Here is a 20645-nt window from a genome sequence, read left to right as displayed (position 1 = left end):
GTGCCCAGGGGATGATCCTCTTGATGCCACACCTTTGTGCTTCCCTTACAGGCCTGAGGTGAGGGAGTAGTAAGATCAAAGCTTGAGTTTGACCCTTGGATACATATAAATATCCAGACATATGCATCTTCATCCTTCCTAGGGGAACATTCCTGCTGGCTTAGCACAGCAGGGGACAGCAGAGTAAGGTTTAGGATGAGTCCTCCTGATAACCTTGCATACACACATTGATGACCAGTAACAGCCATTGAAGAGACACACTTGGTTTATTTTTACGGATGAATACGTAATTGATATTCCAGTTACCTGGTATCTCCCTCCTGGAACATGCAGGGCCAGGTTTGATGCACTCAGCAAAGGCAGAGCACAGCAGATCTGAAACACCTGGGGCAGATAACCAGAACTCCTTGGGGGTGCAGCTCACCACCTCTTACCTTTCCAAGCTCCCTGAAGTTCTTCCAGCACTGTGTTTGTTGGAGGATGGACATGGCATCTATGTGTAGCTGTCACAACTCCTGGAAAGAAGATTTTCTTGCACATGCTCTTTGCAAGGCTACCTCTGATGGCTCTGAAATTTTCAGGAACCTTTCCACTGCCTTCAGAGGCCAGAACTTTGCTCTCTGTAAAGTCACTGCATGAAATTCAGTTAGGTGTAAGGCTCATACAAGATAGAATAAAAAATGCTGCGCAGGGGAGGCTTTTATTCACAGAGTAAGGGCTGGCATCTGCTGAATATAGATTTGGAGTTTTTAATATTCCAGAAAACTTTCCAGCAATTTAACATCCTTGTTGTTCCAAAGCTATGGTTGCAAACCATATAGAAACACATCAATGTTGTTCTTTTTTTTTTTTCCAGATAGTTAAACTCACAAATTTTTCTTGCTTGATGTTAAGAGTTCTTTGGGTTCTTTTGCATGTTCATTAACATATGTCCACAGAATCAGTGTGACTGATTGGTCTAGAATATAACATTAATCCTTTATTGTGATTCAGGAAATAAATGTGATTACAGCCTTTTTTTTTTTTGTGTATTCACCTATTTCCTCATCAACCAAAACCCATTCTGCCAGACAGCTTGTTTATCTCATTACTGAATGAGCTAATGTAAGATATAATTGAAAAGTCATTTTGGTTATATCCTGCTAACCAAATCTTAACACAAGACAATACACTCTACAAACAAAGAGGTTTTTTTTGTTGTTGTTGAATATGATCCTATACTCTACAGATCATAATGTTTCTGAAATTCAATGTAGTTAAGATGACGAAAAAGCTGGAGTTTATGAAACATTAACAATAATTACTACTTTCTTTCTTTGTAGGTGCAGCAATAAAATTCAGCCAAAATTACTTTTATTTTAGTGTTCCAAGTAATCTATTCAGAAGCAAAGCTCAGTCTGTACCAATGTAAAGTCTCCAATGCTTGTGAGGGTAATTAGATTCATGCATAAGGACTACCCATAGAGGACAGTTCTCCAGATACTCCATGGCAACAAGGAAGTGCACAGGCTGATCCTGCTCATGCTGAAGATTTCAGGAGTCATGCTGCCTCACCAAAGGCAGTGTTGTTTGCATAAGCCAAATTAAACAGAAAGCAATTTACTGCAAAGCATCACTTAAAAAAGGATATGGGCAGGTGATATTTTTTTCTACTCCATGCTGGGTTTCCACTTGATTCCAAGTGTTGCAGGCCAAATACAATGGCTGTATAGAGGGGATGGAGGCTCCTGCTTGTTTTCTTTCTGTCCAGTATGTGTTATGAATTATCAGAGAACTCCACATGGAAACTTATTGTTCACTCTAGAAATAGTTGACCTCTCCTCCATAGCCGAGTTTTAGAGATCTTGTAAGGCAGTATGTATGGGTTTTCTTCATTTTCTCACTCCATGTCATCAAAGGGACTAGCAAATGATCCATTTTTCTTTCTTGGCACTGGCAACAAGAAAAAATCTGGCAAATATTGGACATCTGGAAGTGGCAGGTGCTTAAATACAATTGATTTCAACAGTACAATGATAATTTAGAGCAGCTGAAAAGCAAGGAGAAAATAAAAAGTCTGGAGCTATAATGCACTCACACGGGCAAAACTATTCAAATATTTCTGTTGATTCCCTACTGGACTGCCTGACTAAATAAGGATTTATTAGTCACTAAAACCCTGAAAAAATTATCAGAGAAAAAAACCCTGATACTTTCAGGCAGTTGCCAACAGTAAACACCAGAATAATCCATTCCTAGCTCAATCCCTAAGCCATTTGTTGTACCAGACAGGGATAAAAAAGGACTAAGCAACATGAGGATCTCCAGGCTGAGTCAGGGATTACTGGATGTTGGATGCTGCTGTGGGATTCTCTGCTACCCTTAGAGGGGGTGTCACAGGTGTTACCTTTATGCAGGTCAAGTCAGCTGTCATGCATAAAATAACCTCTTCCACCCAGCAAACTGCTTCATTTCACAAACTTCTTTCAGACACTGTCTTACATTTTCCCTTCTCTCAATTTCATATCATATGTCTGATGGATTTTTTGTTGTTCCTTCATCAAAAACTTGTGGACAGGTATGGATACAGCTCTATTACTATAGGTACTATTGCTATAGATATTCTCTCCTTTATCTACCATGCTAAACCTGAAACATTTCTCCCTGGATTTGATTGCTTTATCCTTTTCCCTCTGATTTGATGCGCGTCTTCAAAGCTTTATATGCCTCTCCAAGTGAGAACTGGAGCTTTATGTTGTTAGATGGTCTATTAACCAGCCTGGTTTGTGACATGAAGAATTTTCATGTGTCTCTTGAGTACCTGAATCAGTATTTCCCCCGCATTTTCACCTTGTAAATGTAGGCCAACCATTTTGGTCCTTGAAAACTTAAATCCTATCCTCAGATCACTTCGCCACTTTACCTGGAAAGATCTTTTCAGGTTTCTCACTTTCACAGCATAATTGTCTCATCCCAATGCCTTACAACTTGTCTAAGAATTTCCAGGCACTTCCCTTAAGTAGTTTTCTATATTTTGCAGTCCTGACTGAGTACAGTCATTGTGTTGACACGGCATTCCAAGCTCCATGCAGGGAGCTGTACTTTGCAGTTGGTGAGTGCTTTTTTTTTGGTTGTGGTCCTTCACGCAGGACAGCAGTTCACATGACAGTACCATGTGCAAACCAAACTGGAATTATCCAAATGACATCCCGGCTCCTACACCACAAAATTTCCTTGGAAATTTACCCTTGATCAATAAAATGTTATGGGGCACAGAATCAAACTGCTGCTCTCCCTTCATCTGCTAAATATAGATCAGCATTTAGGACTGTTATTGACATAGGTAATTTCTACCAGGAAGAGACTTTGAGGGTTTCTTTAGCAAGTCAGCCCTCACAAACATAGCAGAATTTGATCCTTTGTAATTGTATTAGCAAAAAGCAATCTGGTTTGTCAGGCAAGATCTGTTCTTTATAAACTCATGTCGTTTATCGCTCTTGGCATTACTGCCCTGGATTCAGTTATTTTTCTCTCAATATTTGTTCCATTATTTTAATGAGCAACACAATTATAGTTCTAGGCTTTGATCCTGAAATGAGCTCTGCAGGAGCTTTACAAGTGTTAAAATTCAGTTAATTTCATGCCCTTTTTCATTTAGGGCCCTGTCCAACTAACACAAAAGTCACTGAATATTTTACTCCTTGACTTAAATTAAGTGTAGGTGAGACATAAAGGAACCTCTTTCATTGATACCTAAGCCAGCTGCACTCTTTCCTTTGACTTTAAACTGTTTTACCCTGAGACCTCTTAGGGGCTCAGCCTTCATATATTTCCATCAGTCTTCTTCCCCCTGAACTCTTTCAGCCAGTATTTCCTTTCCTAGTCTCCCTGGTTTTGTCTCTCTGGATCTTCCTGAAAGGCCACCTCTCGTTTCCCCCTTACAATGTAGCTTTTCTTCTGTGTCATCCCTGGCTGTGTGATCCCTCATTTGTAGAGCTGCTTTCTCCATGCACTCCTCTTCCCAGGAGTCCTGAGCAGCAGGAGCAATGGTTTAATGAAGGACCAAAGTTTAGGTGGGTTGCTGTTATTGAGATCTCTTTGCCTTAGGAAATTGGGTTGAAATTCCCTGCCGAACACTTCAAGCAGCCTCCCACACACTTTTCTACTCTTTTAAACCCAGCAGAAACCAGCAAGTGAGAGACACGTGAAATGGGGGAAAGAAAACAGGGGGAAAAGTTTTTAGGCATTATAAAGGTCCACATTTGACTTAAGGAAGGAGTAAAGGGTCAGCTTGGTTCTTGTTTTGTCTCATATGATTTATATATCACTGTTGACAACAACAGAGGCCAACTCCACATTATGGATTAGCAGCTTGGCAGTGAAGGACAGAGTCATTTATTTACTTTTCATTACAGAGTTCATGGGGTTTGGACTCTCATATAGGACATGCTGGGAGATTTCTCTGTATTTTCCTAACATTTGCTCCTAAGCAGACCTTGGAAGAGAGGGCAGGCTTTGATTTGTGGACATTTGATATTCCATTGTGTATTAGGTATCGTATTACTTGGAACTTGGACCATCTGACTTAAAGAAGAGAGACAAAATAATAAAAAAAGGTAGAAACTATTTTATGATATGAAAATTGGAATTAAACAATAAAAGCACAGGTTTGTTTGTTTTCTTTTCTGGATGTAAGGACTTTTTGAAAAAAACCAGCCAGCCCAAACCAACCAGCCCAAACCACTCAACTATAACCTTGCACATCAAGTCTTTAACTCAGGCAATTGCTTATGTCTGAATCACACGAAACTATAAAACAGTTCATAAAGGTGGATCCTCACCAAGAGCTGCTTTAGCTAGGTTCACAAGAAAGTAGAGTTTTAAAAATTGAAACTTGCTTTTTCATGTGATATTTTGACCTTTCAGTTTCTCGGAACTGCTTGATCATAATTTTCCTCTTTTTCCCAGCAAATGCCACAGGAATTTAACAGTTTGCTGGCTAATCTGAGAGCAGTTGCATGCTCCATATTCACTTAGACAATGTCAGAGGTGGCAGCAGCATTCCAGACTGATGTCAAGACAACAAATTCATAATCAAAGTGCTATGTCTTATACATTTACACAAAGAGAAAGAACCTCTCTAGTTTTTACTTTCATATTCCCAAGATTGATTTTATACATTTCCTTCCACTTCAGCAGGGATTTGAGTTTGTGTTTGGGGAAAGCTGGATTTTTTTTTTAATTTTAGGAAATATGTTTGTTTATGAACATTTGAAAATGACATCTTTGGATTTCTAGGAGATATCTTAGCAGGGGAAAGGACTATAAATCTTCACACACACATTTCTACAATCCAAGAAGAAACTGTAAGACCACCAAAGCCTGGCAAAAGAAAGTGAAATAAAAATCACTGTTCTCTTTTCCCTGCAATTTCCATTATTCAGAATATTAAATAAAAAATCTAACAGATGGAAATATTTAGATTGGAGCTCAGAGAGAAGATACAGTATTATCAAAATGGATTCTACTCTACTTTGTAGTCTCCAATGCCTCCATTAAAAAAGCACGAGGCACAGTTATTCTAATGGAAAACATTTTATTTGCATTTATATGGGAGAGTGGAAACCGAAGTTTAAAACCACAAATTACTTTATATGCAACATTCTAGCATTGGGGTTTAAAGTGTTCAGATGTGAAGAAATAGCAGATATTTTGAACTGAACTTATTTTCCAGAGGAAAGGAGAGGCTGAAATACAAACAGATTTGCTCTACTCTCTAAAATACCTCAAAATCAAAAATCAATATCGAGAAGTGTATGGTTGGGTGATCTGGGACAAATAACCAAATAGATAAAAAAAAATAGCAAGTACTTTTTTGCTTAAATTAGAGGTTCCTAGATTTCTCATCCAGACTCACTTCAAAATATAATTTAATTACTGATGATTTATGTGAAGTTAGGAAAAAAAAGGTCATTCATTTTGGAAATTAATCTTATTAAATCTGAATCATAGCCTTACCTTTAGTCAACATCTTAATAGGAGATTAACTGACATAATTAGTACCTACAGTAAGCTGATTTTATTCTAGAGAAGAATCTTGCTTAAAGGTCATGTTTAAGTAAACACAAGAGATGGAGAGGATCTCTCCACACAAGGCGCCACATGGAGAAGACAAGGAGCAAAAGGTAAAAGTTACGCTGGAGAGGTTTCATCTTGAAATAGGAAAGAAATTTTTTTACAGTAAGAACCATCACTCAGTGGAACAACCTCCCCAGGGATGTGTCAGAGTCCCTATCCCTGGTGGTGTTCAAGATGTGACTGGACAGGGTGCTAGACATTCTCCTGCAGGCTCCCTTTCCCATGAGAGGTTGTATCAGAGGAACTTTCAAGGTGCCTTCTACCCTGGGCAGCTCTATGATTGTATGGAATCAGAGAAGTTGTGGATGCCCCATCCCTGGAAGTGTTTGAGGGCAGGTTGGGTAGGCCTCTGAGCAACCTGATCTAGTGAAAAGTGTCCTTGCCCATGGCAGGGGGTTGGAACAAGATGATCTTTAATGTCCTTTACAACCCAAACCACTCAATGATTCCATGATATTATGATTCTGTGACTCGATGATCTGTGCTGCTGCAGTGTGGACATTTGAGTGAGGCAAACACTATTATTTCTTTTCAAGGTGATGAATGAAAAGGTACACAGCATTTTGAAATGAAAAACATTGAGGGGCATTAGAGAGAGGACTGAGTTCTATTTTTTTCAGTTCTTTACCATTTAAAAAATGTACCACTGCTTTTCAAGTAGCCTCATTTGAAAACATTTGAAAGGAGAAATTCTAGTAGGCTATGTTTCCCAAGGTCCTGCCCTCAGTCATGTGTAGCATTAGAAAACATCAGTCATGCTGAAGGCTTCATCTCCCAGAAAAGTACTTCTGGTACTTCCCATTCCTAGACTGTCACAGACATTTCCTCTCTAGCAGAATTCATCTGCAGCAGGCCCAGTTTCTTAGAGCTTTATTAGTAAAAGATTGTACCTCCACTGTATCCTATTTGGTTTCATATAAATAATTTAGGCACAAAGGAGTTCCCTGGTCCTTTTTACAGACTTGAAAAAACTAATACAGTGCAATGCCAAAGAGGATTGTGGCAAATCAATCTGTTCTTATATTCTCTTACTAAAAACACATGAGGAGTTACAGAAAAAGAGTGAAAAACATTGCCAGGACAATCAAATATGAGGTACTAAGTGAAAAGAAACATAGAAGATGACAAAGATACATCAGAGAGTAAGAAAACAAGAGGAAGCAGTTGTATTGATACTAATGCTGGTCTGAAGGTTTCTGTGTTTTATGAAACATTTCAAAATATTATCTTTTTCATACTACACTTTGAAATAAAATTAGATCCATTTCATGGAAAGAATGCCCCAAAACACAGAAATAATTCAGCCGCATGGCTGACCAGGCCTCTCACCTGAGGCTGGAAAGCTTCTTCATATGGATAACACAGAGCAGGGCTTTGAGTGGATCTGTGACCTCTTCCAGGGGTGGTTTGATCAGTCAGACTTTCTACTGCAGATGCCACTTCTTGGCTATGAACTTGAAAAGTTTCCTGATGAATGAAACCCATCAAACACTTTTTGAAAAAAGGTCCAGAACCAAATCCCATTGCTGTAATTTTAACAGCTGTAAATGAGCTACTCTGATTTGTACCAGCCAAGGAATAGAGTCAGAGAAGAAACCTCATAGATTACAGGTGACAGCTGGCTATTTCCTCTCTTTGTTCATCTTCTTTCAATCACTTTAGAGATCATCTAAATTAAACCTTCAAGCAAGTCAATTTTCCATTTCTTAACTCTTCTTCTCTCTCTCATTGCTCCTCAGACTGAAGAAGCATTCTGCAAAACTGCTGGGTTGGTCTACACCCAATGCTTTTAAAACAGGTTTCTGAAGGTCTGTCTCCAACATATTCCATCCCATCCCCATAAACAAATACTACATGTACCACTGGTCTCAGCTCACACTCCTCCAAAGTAAGTGCAATACTCACCCTGGCACAATCACATCTGATGAGGTTACAAATTCAATACACCATGAAGGACATGGCTGACGATTTTAATTAGGTGGGAATTTGCAAAGGCAGGCAGTAGAAGTTAGTATATCCTACAGCAGGAATAAAACTAGAGCTAGTTCCAATCATTCATATGGTGAATCATGCTGTCACACTTGTGATTAACTCCTTTTCACTGCTGAGGATTAAAAACTTAACGGGAACGAAAGTGAGCCTTCGTGTCACTCAAAACAAGTGTTTCACAATCTTTTTTGACTCAAGTAGTTGTAATTTTCATTTATTCTCTGGTTATAATTAGAGAGGAAGAGCAACAAAAAATCCAAATTAAATATAGTTTTTTTAACTTGGTATGCTCTTTAAAATTTTCACATGAACCCTGCTTACTTTGTTATGGGAAATATTGCCTGATTGTGTGAAAAAAGCAAGAAAATATAAGGTCAATCCTCTATTGCTAACACAAGCATTCTAACAAGCAGTCTAGTAATTTGCTGCATTTTGAAAAAATGTGGTTTGAAAAAAAAGAATATACCTGTGTCAGAAAAACAACTCCTCTTAATGAACTTTTAATCCTGCCTTTTTGTTGCTGAGCTGTTGCTGAACCTTCACATAAACACTTACCAACCACTTTCACTGTGTTTCATGTCATACTTTGTGCACCTCACTCTACAAATCAACATTACATTTATATCACTTTTATTTTATGGTGTAACAAAGCATGACTCTACTAATGTGATGGAAATATCTTAAAGAAACGTAGCCTGTCTTCACTAATTTTGTGTAAGACTAATGCTAGAATACTGCTAATCTGTAATTAAAAATATTAAAAACCAGTACACAAATACAAGTCAACTGCTTTTATAAATTCATTAGAAAGTGCCGACCATCCTACAAAGCAAAACCTTTTGAACACTTACTTTGTTCCAACATCCACAGTTTAAGTGACCTTTTCCCTTTTATAAAAACAAATACAACTTTCAATTTGGCTTTTCAAAAGCATAATTGATTCCTGTCCATAGGTTTCCAGGGCTGTAAGTGCCAAAAGACTTAGTAAAACATATGAATTCATCAAGAGACTAAAAATTCAATATTATTTTTCCATTTTTTAATATAAAATATTGAGTGCATAGAATTATTTTTTAATAAGAACACAAAGGATCAAGATATTGAACATGTGTAAGGCAGCTTAAAAAGAGGGGTTTGCTCACTGATCCACTACAAAGTAGATCAGTCAGCATTTGCCTGCCAAGTAATGCCACTATAATAATGGATTGCTTGAGAAGCTGGTGTACAACATTAATGGCATTTCTGATAGTGTCACTGTTCTGTAGGGTTACAAATGTTCAAAAACACATTTAAAAGTTTCTAAAGGGCAATATTTTTATTCATAGGAAATGTAATGTGCCAAGAGCACCTTGTCTGTCACTTCTTCATCCAGCTGTATGACAACCCCTTTTCTCTCTTCTCCTCTTACCTGTAGATTTTTTCCTCTGTCTCTCCTAGCTGTCTGCCTCTGGGTTCATTTCTCCATTAGGGAATTATAATTCAAATAAAATATATATGAATTCTCTTCTGGAAAAAAAAAAAAATTAGTTATCAAGATCTTTATAAAGCCTCATAAAGCCTCAGGCGCTATAGAAAAGCCAGAATGCAAGGCCAGTCAATGCCTCAGGCTTATGGCAAAGGTCAGTGTAATTCATAGTCTGGGGGAGCATATGAAAATATAGATGTGTGTTATTGAAGCTGAAGAGCAGAGGAATTCCTAGGATGCTGAGGACTGCAGTTCCTCCATGCTGAAGGAAGACTTAGAAGTTACTTTTGTGGCCTGAGACCTTGGATGACCCTCTCACAGTGAGACATGCCATTTTTAACAAATACAGCAGGTCAGAGGCTTGTACCAGGATGAGTTTATGGTGCAACAAGAAATTGCAGTGACCTTTGTAGTTGAAGAGCATCTTCATCTTTTTAGGAAAAAGTGGCGACAAAATGTCTGGCCAGCCCATTCTTACAGTTCCCAGGAAAAGAAGTGGCTCAATGATTTAGCTCTGGACATTTAACCCTCTCTTTTACCAGCACATTTGAAATAAGGTTCAAGGCTATACTTCCTTGTGAGCCAGATAAAAAGGCTGCAACATTTTTATTTGTGTTGCTATAGCCCCAGGTAGTGGTTAAATTGAGAACTTAATAATTTTTTCATATAAAAACCATAGCTATAAAAGAAAAATCAGTGGAATCATAGAATTGTTAGGGTTGGCAAAGACCTCTAAGATCACCAAGTCCAACCATCAGCCCACCACCACCACTGTGCTCACCACCAAACCGTGTCCCTCAGTGCCTCATCTACACATCTTTTAAATCCCTCTTAGGATGGTGACTCAACCACTTCCCTGGGCAGCCTGTTCCAGTGCTTGACACATCTTTCTGGGAAGAAATTTTTACTATGCAATCTAAACCTCCCTTGCTGCAATTTGATGACTTTTCCTCTTGTCCTGTCACTTGTTACCTGGGAGAAGGGACCAACTTCCACCTGGCTCCACCTTCCTTTAAGGGAATTGTAGAGAGTGAGAAGGTCCCCCATGAGCCTCCCTTTCTCCTGACTGAGCTTCCTCAGCTGCCTCTGCTCCTCCTCATCAGAGCTGTTCTCCAGACCCTTCCCCAATTCCTTTGTCCTTCTCTGGTAAAAAGTCTGGAAAATATCTTCAAATAAAATTTAAAAGAAATATATATTCAAATCCATCCAGATTTTCAACGACACTGGGTACCTGCTACAATTGAGGGAATTTGATTATGATAATAGTCAAAGCACACCTTTTTAGAAACATCGTCCTTTGATAGGCCTGCTCTCAAGAATATTGATCTTTACCTTGCTAATTTAGAGAAAACCTCTCTTTTTAAATTTGGATAAGACTCGTCATGATTAAATTGTCTTCAGCTATTTTTTAGGTTCAAACACTAACCTGAAATATAATTTGCAATAATATTTGGTGGAACAGGAAAAAACCCAACCCTTCCTGATGCCAGCAATTATGCTTCAGTTGAGAAATGAAGGAAGAAAAATCCCCCAAGACTAGTTAAATAAAACACTTAACACTGGAAAATTATCTCTTTTTTAACCTGTTTTTCAGACCCTTTGAAGTCCTTGTCTCCATGTATGCCAAAATGGGAATCATAAAGGCTTGGGAGGTGCTAGTGTGCCAAGCTTCCTCCTGTAGTCTCTACAGACACGAGTGTCCTCCAAGGGCTAAGTGAGAATACCAGTTCTAGGATCTCTGCATCATCCCTGGAGGAGACTCTTGGTCACTCCATTGGCAGTAGAGGGTAAGGGAGATGACTGGCCTTTCTAGGCAGAAGCTGGGCTTTGAGAATACCCTTCCTGAGCAACTCCAGCACTTCTCTGTTCCCAGAAGCACTCTCAAGTGTCAAGAAAGTTTGACATTTCTAGAATGAAACAAATTTCAAAAAGAACTTCCATAGGGTTAGGAAATCAAGGTTTCTAAAGGTGCTGTTTTTGTAACTCCTGGGAAACTATAAAACGTATCTTTCTGAAGTACTGAAATCAAAAGTAAGGCCTTTCCTTTCCCTTTCCCTTTCCTTATTAATTTAAAGTATCCCAAATAGTGGGTTCATATGCTAATAGCAGATTATTATGCAAAGGCCAACCCCTAAATTCCTTGTGAGTTTCTTTCCTGTTAACACTTCTTTCAAGTTGCTCTTTCTGGACTTGAAAAGGATGAAAGGGTGCCATAGTTTGAAAGTGGAAATATGAGAGATAGAAAGAGAAAAAAAAGAGGTGGCTGGACAGAAAAAATGAGAAAAAAGGAGAAGAAGAAAGTAGATCTAAATGTAATTCTTTCATTTCTTAGTGTATTTTAGTCTTTTAAATGTCCTAGTCTAAGGGACTCTAATGGAAAGGCATGAATACATCGTGCAAATGAGTATCAATTGAGATGTCTTCCTCAGGCTCTGGAAAGTTGCCACTGCAATTTTCTATTCATCCTAGAACAGTGTCTCTTATAGAAACAAACCAAAGCAATTCTCGAGCTTAACAGAGGGAAACCACATGTAAGTTTAACATATAATTTCATAAAGCAGTGCAAAGCAAAATAGCAGCATAGAAAAGGTTTCTAGAAATGTAAAGAAGCAAAACAAGTCTTAATCTACTGCCATCAGTACACTCTTTGAATGGGAGACGTGTCAAAAAGTCATCATCAGAAGAGGTCTCTGCCCTTAGTACCACAGATGAAATTTGGCATTGATCTGTCAACAGAGAAGGTCTACTTTTGAGGTACTTGTAAAAATGAAAGAGAAATTTTAAGTAATGGTTTTGAAGAGACACCAACTTTTATTTTGGTGTGTCCTTGTTTAGTAGGAAGAAATTTCTCTCTTCAGCAAATTTTCTCCAAGACTCTTACAAAGCCAAAAAAGGATAGATATAGTTTGTGAAAATACTGCTTACAACTATGGCCTGTATAGAGGAATGTAAGTATATGCATAAACCTGTAAAGATTCCGTGGGCATATTAAAGCACTATTTACTCTGTGAGTGTTGTCCTGAGCACAAGATAGACTAGTAAAAATCTGTATAAATGTGTCCTTTTCTCTCCAAATATATGTACTGCATATTTCACAGATATTTATAAATCGGGAGAAATACATTTCTGTGTTTCATGAAGATCAAGTGAATTTCAATACTGTGCATAGGCAGCACAAAATAAGTTTAATATTTATGAAATATGGTTCCAATATATTCTAAAGTAAATGAACATAAATTAACCATATTAAGAATAATTTTTTAAAAGTTACATATTGCTTTCTTTATGTACCATAACACCTTTGGATATTTTCCAAACATTTATCAGAAAAATTGCTTCAACACTCTATAAAAGGCCTCTATACATTTTCATAAGTATTCCCATGCCTTCCAATATTCCTCTCTCAAATAAAGTAGAACATATGCTTATGAAAATATCTTCCACATTTCCTCTTGATATATCCAATATGCATATCAATATTATTTTTTGCCACACATTACTTTACCATATATCACATTTTCATACATATACTTTAAACACAATCAAAATATTTCAGAACATATTGCTTCTACCATAGGAAACACAGGAAAATCTGCCATCAGTGGTCACCCAAGAGACTGACAGAAAAAATAAATCACTGCTTAACAGAGGTGGTCTTTTACTGCAGTCAAAGCAGCAGCACATTCAATACTTGTGGGAATATACTGGCTTGGTTTCCTTAAGACAAGAAATGGCTTAAACAGGGTGGTCCCATGAATAACTCCCTGTCTCACTTACTTGATGATAAACTCAAATAATAACATAATAAGTCTTACCCATATGAAGCACGAGTCCATGTGAGCTGGACTGATCAAAAAGGTGCATAGACCGAGTCTGAAATGCAGAATGCTTACCCTTCATGAATGTATTTTCACTTTCTCTTTTTTTGAAGTGTCAAACAGAACATAATTTTGAACAAAATTTCAATGGTGGTACAAAAAGGGTTTTTTGTTAACAATTGCTTTATAGTTGCTTTTTTTCAAGATAAAGCAAATCTTATTTAGCTGTCCTATGTTTCCTTATCCAGCTTTTATCAATAACTGATAAGAAAAAAAAGAAGAGTAAGAAAAAACCAACCCTCAAATCTTTTAAATGTCTCAGATTTATTTAACATAACCTTTACTTCTCCACTGTCACCACACTCACATATTCAAGGCCCTGCAACCTTTATATCACTCATTTCTGAATTAACCACATCACCTTTTCTTTTCCCCCTTCTCAGCATTCAGGAAGGAGTCTGCAGTTTCCACTGAAGAAGTCCTGGTAAAGTTGGAAACCAGATAAAAGAGTTAGGAGAACCCAACAGTAGAGGCACATGGACACAGGGAGTGAGTGGGGAAGAGACATAGGAGCAAGAACACACACAGCTTTCAGGGAGAAAAAGAAGTATTGGAATATCAAGAAGAAGCTGAAGAGAAAAATGTATTACAATTAAGAGGGTGTAAGGGCTAATGCCAGTCAGAAAGAGTTTCCCTCTAATATCAGTGCTGCCTTCACTCTCCTGGATGTGAGAAGTGGGCTGGCAGAACTGAGGCATGGTCAGACCTTGAGGTGATGCCAAGGCCCAGTGAGACCACCTCAGCAGGCACAGGTGAAAGCAAGGCCTCAGAAATTTCACAGCTAATTGTGAGAGGGCACAGGGGCTTTTCTGGTATTGTTTTGCTTTTCAATTAATAAACCCTGGGGCTTTCAGAATAAAGCTTTGAGCATAATAAAATATTTCCTGCTAAAGCAGGTTGCTTTTAGCAACCACAGATATCCCACACATGCTCTTTTCTGATGCCACCAACTACTTGCGCAAACTGTTTGCCACTGCTGGGCCCAGCAAATTGTCATTAAAAAGCAAAAAAGCCTATGAGCCCATCCACTTGTGACGTGGTTTGCAGTCTGAAGGGTTTGTCTTCTCTAGGTCTCCTCTCAGCTCATGCATTTCCAGGCTATGAGTGATCAGGAATACCTGCTCATTCCCTCTCCTCCAGATCCTCTTGCACAGGCTTTCGTCTGACCAAGGCTGTCTGCAGTGCTGTCAAACACAGGCAGGCTATTGCTATCAAGCCTTTGTTGCTCCTAGACTAAATATTTGCAATTTGCTCAATGTTGTCCTGGTGATGGGGCTTTTTTTTTCCTACAGGCACCTGGACCTCAAGGCATTTTATTCCTGTGGACATTCCAAGGAAACAAAAACTTCAGAAAATCCTTTTAAGCATTCCTTCCTACTGCAAGGAATCGCTCTCTGGAAGATTTTCAATGAGTCATTTAAGCATCATCTGCTGCAGTTTCACTGTTTCGTGTGAAACAAAGCAGGACAGGTGAGAGGGGGACAGTCTGATTTCCCAGTGCCCTGCTGAACATGAGCATCGTCCCTGTGGGTCACCTGATGTGGTGGACAGGGAGTTTGTCTGTCCCAAATCCAACTCACACTCATGTTTTTTTCTGGGTCTGCTTGACTGACCATGCAAACACAGGAAGCTCCCAGGAAGCTCCCAGGACAGGAAGGACAAGTGCCACAACTAACTGCTTTCAGCAAGAGCTGCTACCCAGGGCAGTCTAAAATGATCATGAAACACAACAACAACCTGAAATATGTCAAATATGTCTGAAACCACTTTTTTGTTGTTGTTTTTTCAGTAATAGTGAGAACTGTACTAATGTTCAGAAAGATGTTAAATTTCAGCACTGGGTATAGCCAAAGGACTTGGCGAGCTTGGGCAGTTTTACTCATCTGATGTGAAGATAAGCCCATCTCAAACTTTACCTCACACACACTAGGTCCTCACATACACTTGGTTCCAGAGTTCAGATCTTTGAGGAGCTCATGGGAGCAGAAGTAACATAAAAACATTTGCTTTTCATATGAAAAATTTGACAGGGTGTCAGAAGTAATTTTTCAAGTAAGACATTAATGTGCCTTGGGAAGACTATAGCAGAAATCCAGTAGTTGAAAAGGCTCCCATACCCCCAAAAAACCAAAGATGAAATGCCCCTTGAATTAAGCCTGGCCTGAGCAGAACCAGACAGTGAAGGGAAGTGACTTGGCACCAGCAGGAAACACTACCCAGCCCTCCTTCCCCAGCACCTTCCTCCCTTCCCAGCTTCTCATACTCTAGAAATATATCAGAGGAAAAAAAAAGAGCAACAAAACCCCCTCTTGCAACTATTTCTACTTTGTCTGCTTTAAGATGTATTCAAATGGCTAAAGTAATTTAATAATAACTAGCTTTGTTGTTCCTACAGGCACCTAGCTTTACATGCCAAATGTTATCCTGGAATGAGTATTTATAGCAGAGCTTAAAGTCCCTGAAAATAGAGATTTGTATTTATAATGGAAAGGGTGATGATTTTTTGCTGTAGCTATATTAGCAGACCATTCTATAATAAAAAGGTGTATTTTAACAGGAGCACTTCTAATAACACTCTAAGGTAGTTAGGAAAGAATGAACCTAACAAGGTGAATGTACAATTTGAGAGAAATATTCATGCCAAAAGATCAAACAGTAGATCATAAGAGCAGTCTATTTAGCATACAATTTCTCATAGACCATCTGATTTTAGATTTTCACCAAAGAGAAATACAACACCTTCTTCCATAAATCAGACTTGTTTAAGTCTTCATTAATTTTAATAGCTGATGTTTTGCATAGAGTCATTTTAACTCCAAAGAAGTTTAGGAACAGAATTCAATGGATTAATAAATTCCATCAATGGTAGTGAGTGGACTAAGGGCATAATATTAGTAAGAGGAAGTGCACATGCAAATTCTATAAACTACAGGATCTTTTAATGCATGTCACTCAGAGCACAGTATGAAGATGGCCTTCTAGGAGCTATTAAAAAGAGCACAAATTCTGATTTCACAAAAGAGAGGGAAAATCCCCTCAAAAGATAAAGGTAATCCTAAGAAATCTGGGATTTTTCTACAGATCACACAAGCAAAGCCTGTGTAAAAACCAGGATGTGTTTCCCCCCTCACATGTATCAGCCTAAAGCCAGAAAATGTAGTTCTGTAGAAGGGGTTGCAGCGTTGAAGGTCCCCCTGGACCCAAAATGCAGGTCAGCTTTTCTCCAAAGCAAAATCTGGGGCACCTCTTGCAGCCCTAAAGTTCTCTGCCCAAAGAACTATAAACAATGCCATTATCAGCATCCTCTGCCCTAACCCATTCTCAGACTTCTCTTTTATCTGGTGTCTTCAAAGCTGTCCCAGAAGCTCCTCTCCTAACACAAACAGGAGCGTATTTCTCAGGGTGGGCTGCGGATGCCATGAAATACCTGCAACACACATTTTGACAGCACAAGGAATCCCTCCCTGCAGCCCTCAATAAGGCCACAGCTGATCCAACAGCCTTGTGCAAAGCCTACCTTTGGTGGTACTGCTCCAGGTCTTCCCACAGCATAAATCTGTGGAGCTGTAACTAGGGCGAGACCAAAAGTGTGCTTTCCAAAAGAAAAAAAGTCACTGCAAGTACTCTGGTGAAGTACTCCCTGTAGGGCAATGAACCTGTCAGTCAATAAATATAAAAAAGCCCTAGTTCCACAAGCACTTACATACCTGCTTAAGTTTAAGCCTCTGAGTAGTCCCTCTGCGTGTCAGTGGGCCTTTGCACTTGAAAGCAAGCAAAATCCTTAAGTGTTTATAGGGTCAGGAAATGAAGCACTAAAGTTGCTGCTCTTCTCCCACACCATCTAGAAGAATTAAAAGCAAATCCTCTCAATTTGTAAGATTCATTGTAAAAGAAGGCTACCTTACAGGACTTTTTAAATGCTGTAAGAGAGAAAGAATACAAGAGAGAAAAGAATGTTTATGATTTTTTCTTCACTCTATTTCAAATTCAGTGTTGCCTTTTGCTTTCTCTTGTTTTTTCTTGCTTGTTCCACTTGTACTCTAGTCCTTGATTTTAACTTACTCGTTTTGCTTTGTAATAATATTAAATAGCCTGAAATAGCAGCTGATTATTAGTTACACTGTTCATTTAAAAATAATTTTACATTAAGAGAAAATATGTTGTACCCCTTGGCTGCTTAGTTCTCTGCAAAACTTACCGGAGTTTGTTTCTTTCTTCCCCTGAGGTGATAGTGTTAAAACTGTGTGTCACAACCCAAAGTCAGCTTGTCGTGCTGATGATGTGAGAAGACATCTATATCAGAGATCCTCGAGGGCTGTACTGTGGCCAGGTGTCGTGGTTTGAGGTTGAGTTGAAGGGAGTTTAGAAGGTAAAGCAGAAGCCACATGTATAAGCAGAGCAAAACAAGGAAGTAAGTCCCCACTTCCCATGGGCAGGTGTTCAGCCATTTCCAGGAAAGCAGGGCTTCTTAACATATAATTATGACTTGGAAAGATAAATCCCAACATCCAAAAAGATAAATCCCAATCTCCAAACATCCCCCATTCCTTTCTTCCAACTTTTATTGCTGAGCACTACAACAAAGGGGTATGACAGATCCCTTTCCCCCGTGTCCCCATCCAGCTCCTTGCACACCCCCAGCCTCCTCAGTGAGAAGCAGAAAAGGCTTTGTCTCTGTCCAAACACTGCTCAGAAACAGCTTGAACATCCCTGTGTTATCAACACTGCTTTCAGCACAAATACCAAACGTAGCTACTATGAAGAAAATTGACTCTAGGCCAGCCAAAATCAGTACTCCAGTCGAAGTGACTCCAAAACCTGTTAACATAATTGCAAAGACACTACAAATGGGAGAATCCAGTGTGGACATCAAAGACTCATGTAAAAAACCCCAACATGTGTGGACACTAATTGTATGAACAGAGATGTCTCTGTTTTGAATAACATTTTTCACTAGCTAGAAATATATACAAGCTTATTATTAACACAGATATATTTATATTTAGCAGTTGTGGTTCTAGATATACATTAAAAAAACCCCTTTGGACAGCTGCAATCTGTGCAAGAGGACAATTGCAACAGCAGTTTTTCAATAATTCATTAAAGAGAGCTGGAGGGTTAGCTAGTTGTTAAAGATGCTCCCTTTGTGTATAACACATTATGGTAAGGCATGGGCTCTGTCCATCATAAAGAAAATGCTTAAAACAATCATTATGCCTAAGGAGTGAATATTAAATATTGAAATTCTTTCTTTATCTCGAATGACAGTTATTTATCTTACTGCAATTGATCTCCATGACGGGATTTATAGTCTGGAGGAATAAACAGTTCCTCAGGACACAAAAATTAGTGAATTTTAATATTTTATTGTATACAATCATCAGTTTGCTAGAGATCTTTCTCATTGCTTAAGCCTTATGCAGGTTGCAACCATATTTTAATTTTTTTTCTCCTACATCAGCAGCTGAAGGAGTATACACTCACTATACAGAAATGCTTTTCACTGTCCCATTTCCCAATTTAGAAAAATAAGACATAAATTCAATGCTTGATTCTTAGACAGTCTAACTCCCCCAGACCCTAGTTTTTAAAGTCAGAAAACCAATGAAAGCTCATATCTCACAGCACCTTTTTGGCATGTTCAACCGAATTGAAACACTGTTGATCAGCTCCTGTTATTGGATATTGATTCCCCTGCAAAAGAGACTAATTCCCTACAAAAAGCTGGGTAATTCAATGTGCTCACCTCACACTGCACACGTGTTTCCCATTAAAAACCATCAGGAAGCAAGCACATGTATTTAGGGAACGAGTTCTGTTTCTTTGTGCATGTGTGTTCCATAAAATAAATTTTTTCCGTCCCATGAAATTGAACAACCTTATGTCCACTGCAGACAATGGAAAATAGTCGTCGACTTCAACATGCTTTATATCAGGCCCTCTGTACTTCTAGCTGTTCCAAGCACACATTTCCCAGAGCCTAATGTGGGGTTAGTCACTTGAAATCATTCAGGACTTTTATAACACTTCATTATGGATGATAAAACTTCTTTCACAATAAATTCTTTTAAATACTGCTTTTGTTCAGAGAAACAAGCTCATGATTAATTCACTATGTGCATTTAAGTACTGCACCCTTCTCTAGAGAAGGTTAATGGTGAATTTGCTGCAACTAATACCTTCAATTTAATCACCAAGTAAATTCTATGTAAGACCATTAATGTTTTTTTTTAGCAAAAATACTTGTATGAAACATTATGAAAAAGGTTCAAGAGTGTAAATCCATATAGTGCCCTTTAAAGTTACTATTACCACACATTTATGAGAGTATAACAAAAAGGAATTAGATTTCTTAAAACCAGAGGAGAAATGCTGTTACCTCAAGAAAAGCAGTAGAGTTCCCCAAGTTGATCATTCTCTTCTTGCTTGCTTATATGTCTGGATCTACAATAAGCCTTTCTTCAGCCCACTTTTGATGTGTTTCCTTGTAAAATTGTAAGGAAAGTTCACACGCGGGGACAAATCAAGTAACATTTGACCTATACCTTTTTAAGTTAAAGTACTTTAATGCTTTACTACTATCCAGATATCAAGAAGGAAAGTGGCTTTTATCTTATCTCTCATTTTCTGAACATAAAAGTCATCCAAACTTCATTGCTGTTGCTGTTGTTTTTCATACTGATTTCATCAGACTGAAATCCAAGGTTTCTTTCCCTTATCAGTCTCTCGTAATTTTTATTTAAATTTCTCAAACTTTTGGCTTGAGAGATTGAAGATGTTTTTCACCCACATCCCCTAGCTTTGCATCCACATTTTTGCTACTTGTTACCTACCAGCACTGCAGTCATTTAATTATCTGGTTTCAAAACTCTCATGGACTGTCTGTGGCTCGTTCGGATACATACAGATCTCAAGGGCAGAAAGGATCACAGTGAACATCCATCACAGTCTAGCACAGTCCATGGGACTGCTCTTCATCAGACTCTGCTTAAATTGAATGGTTATTCTTGAACTAGCCTGGGGCTTTTAGGAAAAGCAAACAAACAGCTATATCAGTTTAAAGGTTACCCACACTAGGGAAGCCAAACCAACATTCATTATACAGTTTCTGGCCTGTGGTTTTTAAAAACATTTTACTTTCAGAATTTTTTTTTCACTTCATCTATCATATTTCAATTCTCCAAAAGCTCATTATA

General features: G+C 38.4%; 1 long non-coding RNA gene across 1 annotated transcript; it reads right to left on the bottom strand.

The window, feature by feature from the left end:
• Window positions 1-287: 287 nt before the first annotated feature.
• Window positions 288-18716, bottom strand: LOC125321488. The gene is made up of 4 exons (XR_007201557.1): window positions 17157-18716; window positions 9515-9612; window positions 7447-7584; window positions 288-2029 (listed from the first exon to the last, which is right to left on the bottom strand). It is a non-coding gene; the product is annotated as an uncharacterized LOC125321488 (long non-coding RNA).
• Window positions 18717-20645: the final 1929 nt, after the last annotated feature.

The sequence above is a fragment of the Corvus hawaiiensis genome, chromosome 2 (genome assembly GCF_020740725.1).
Source record: "Corvus hawaiiensis isolate bCorHaw1 chromosome 2, bCorHaw1.pri.cur, whole genome shotgun sequence".
NCBI classification, from domain to species: domain Eukaryota; kingdom Metazoa; phylum Chordata; class Aves; order Passeriformes; family Corvidae; genus Corvus; species Corvus hawaiiensis.
The sequence above is the reverse complement of the archived record's forward strand: the minus strand, read 5'-3'. Positions and strand labels throughout refer to the sequence as shown.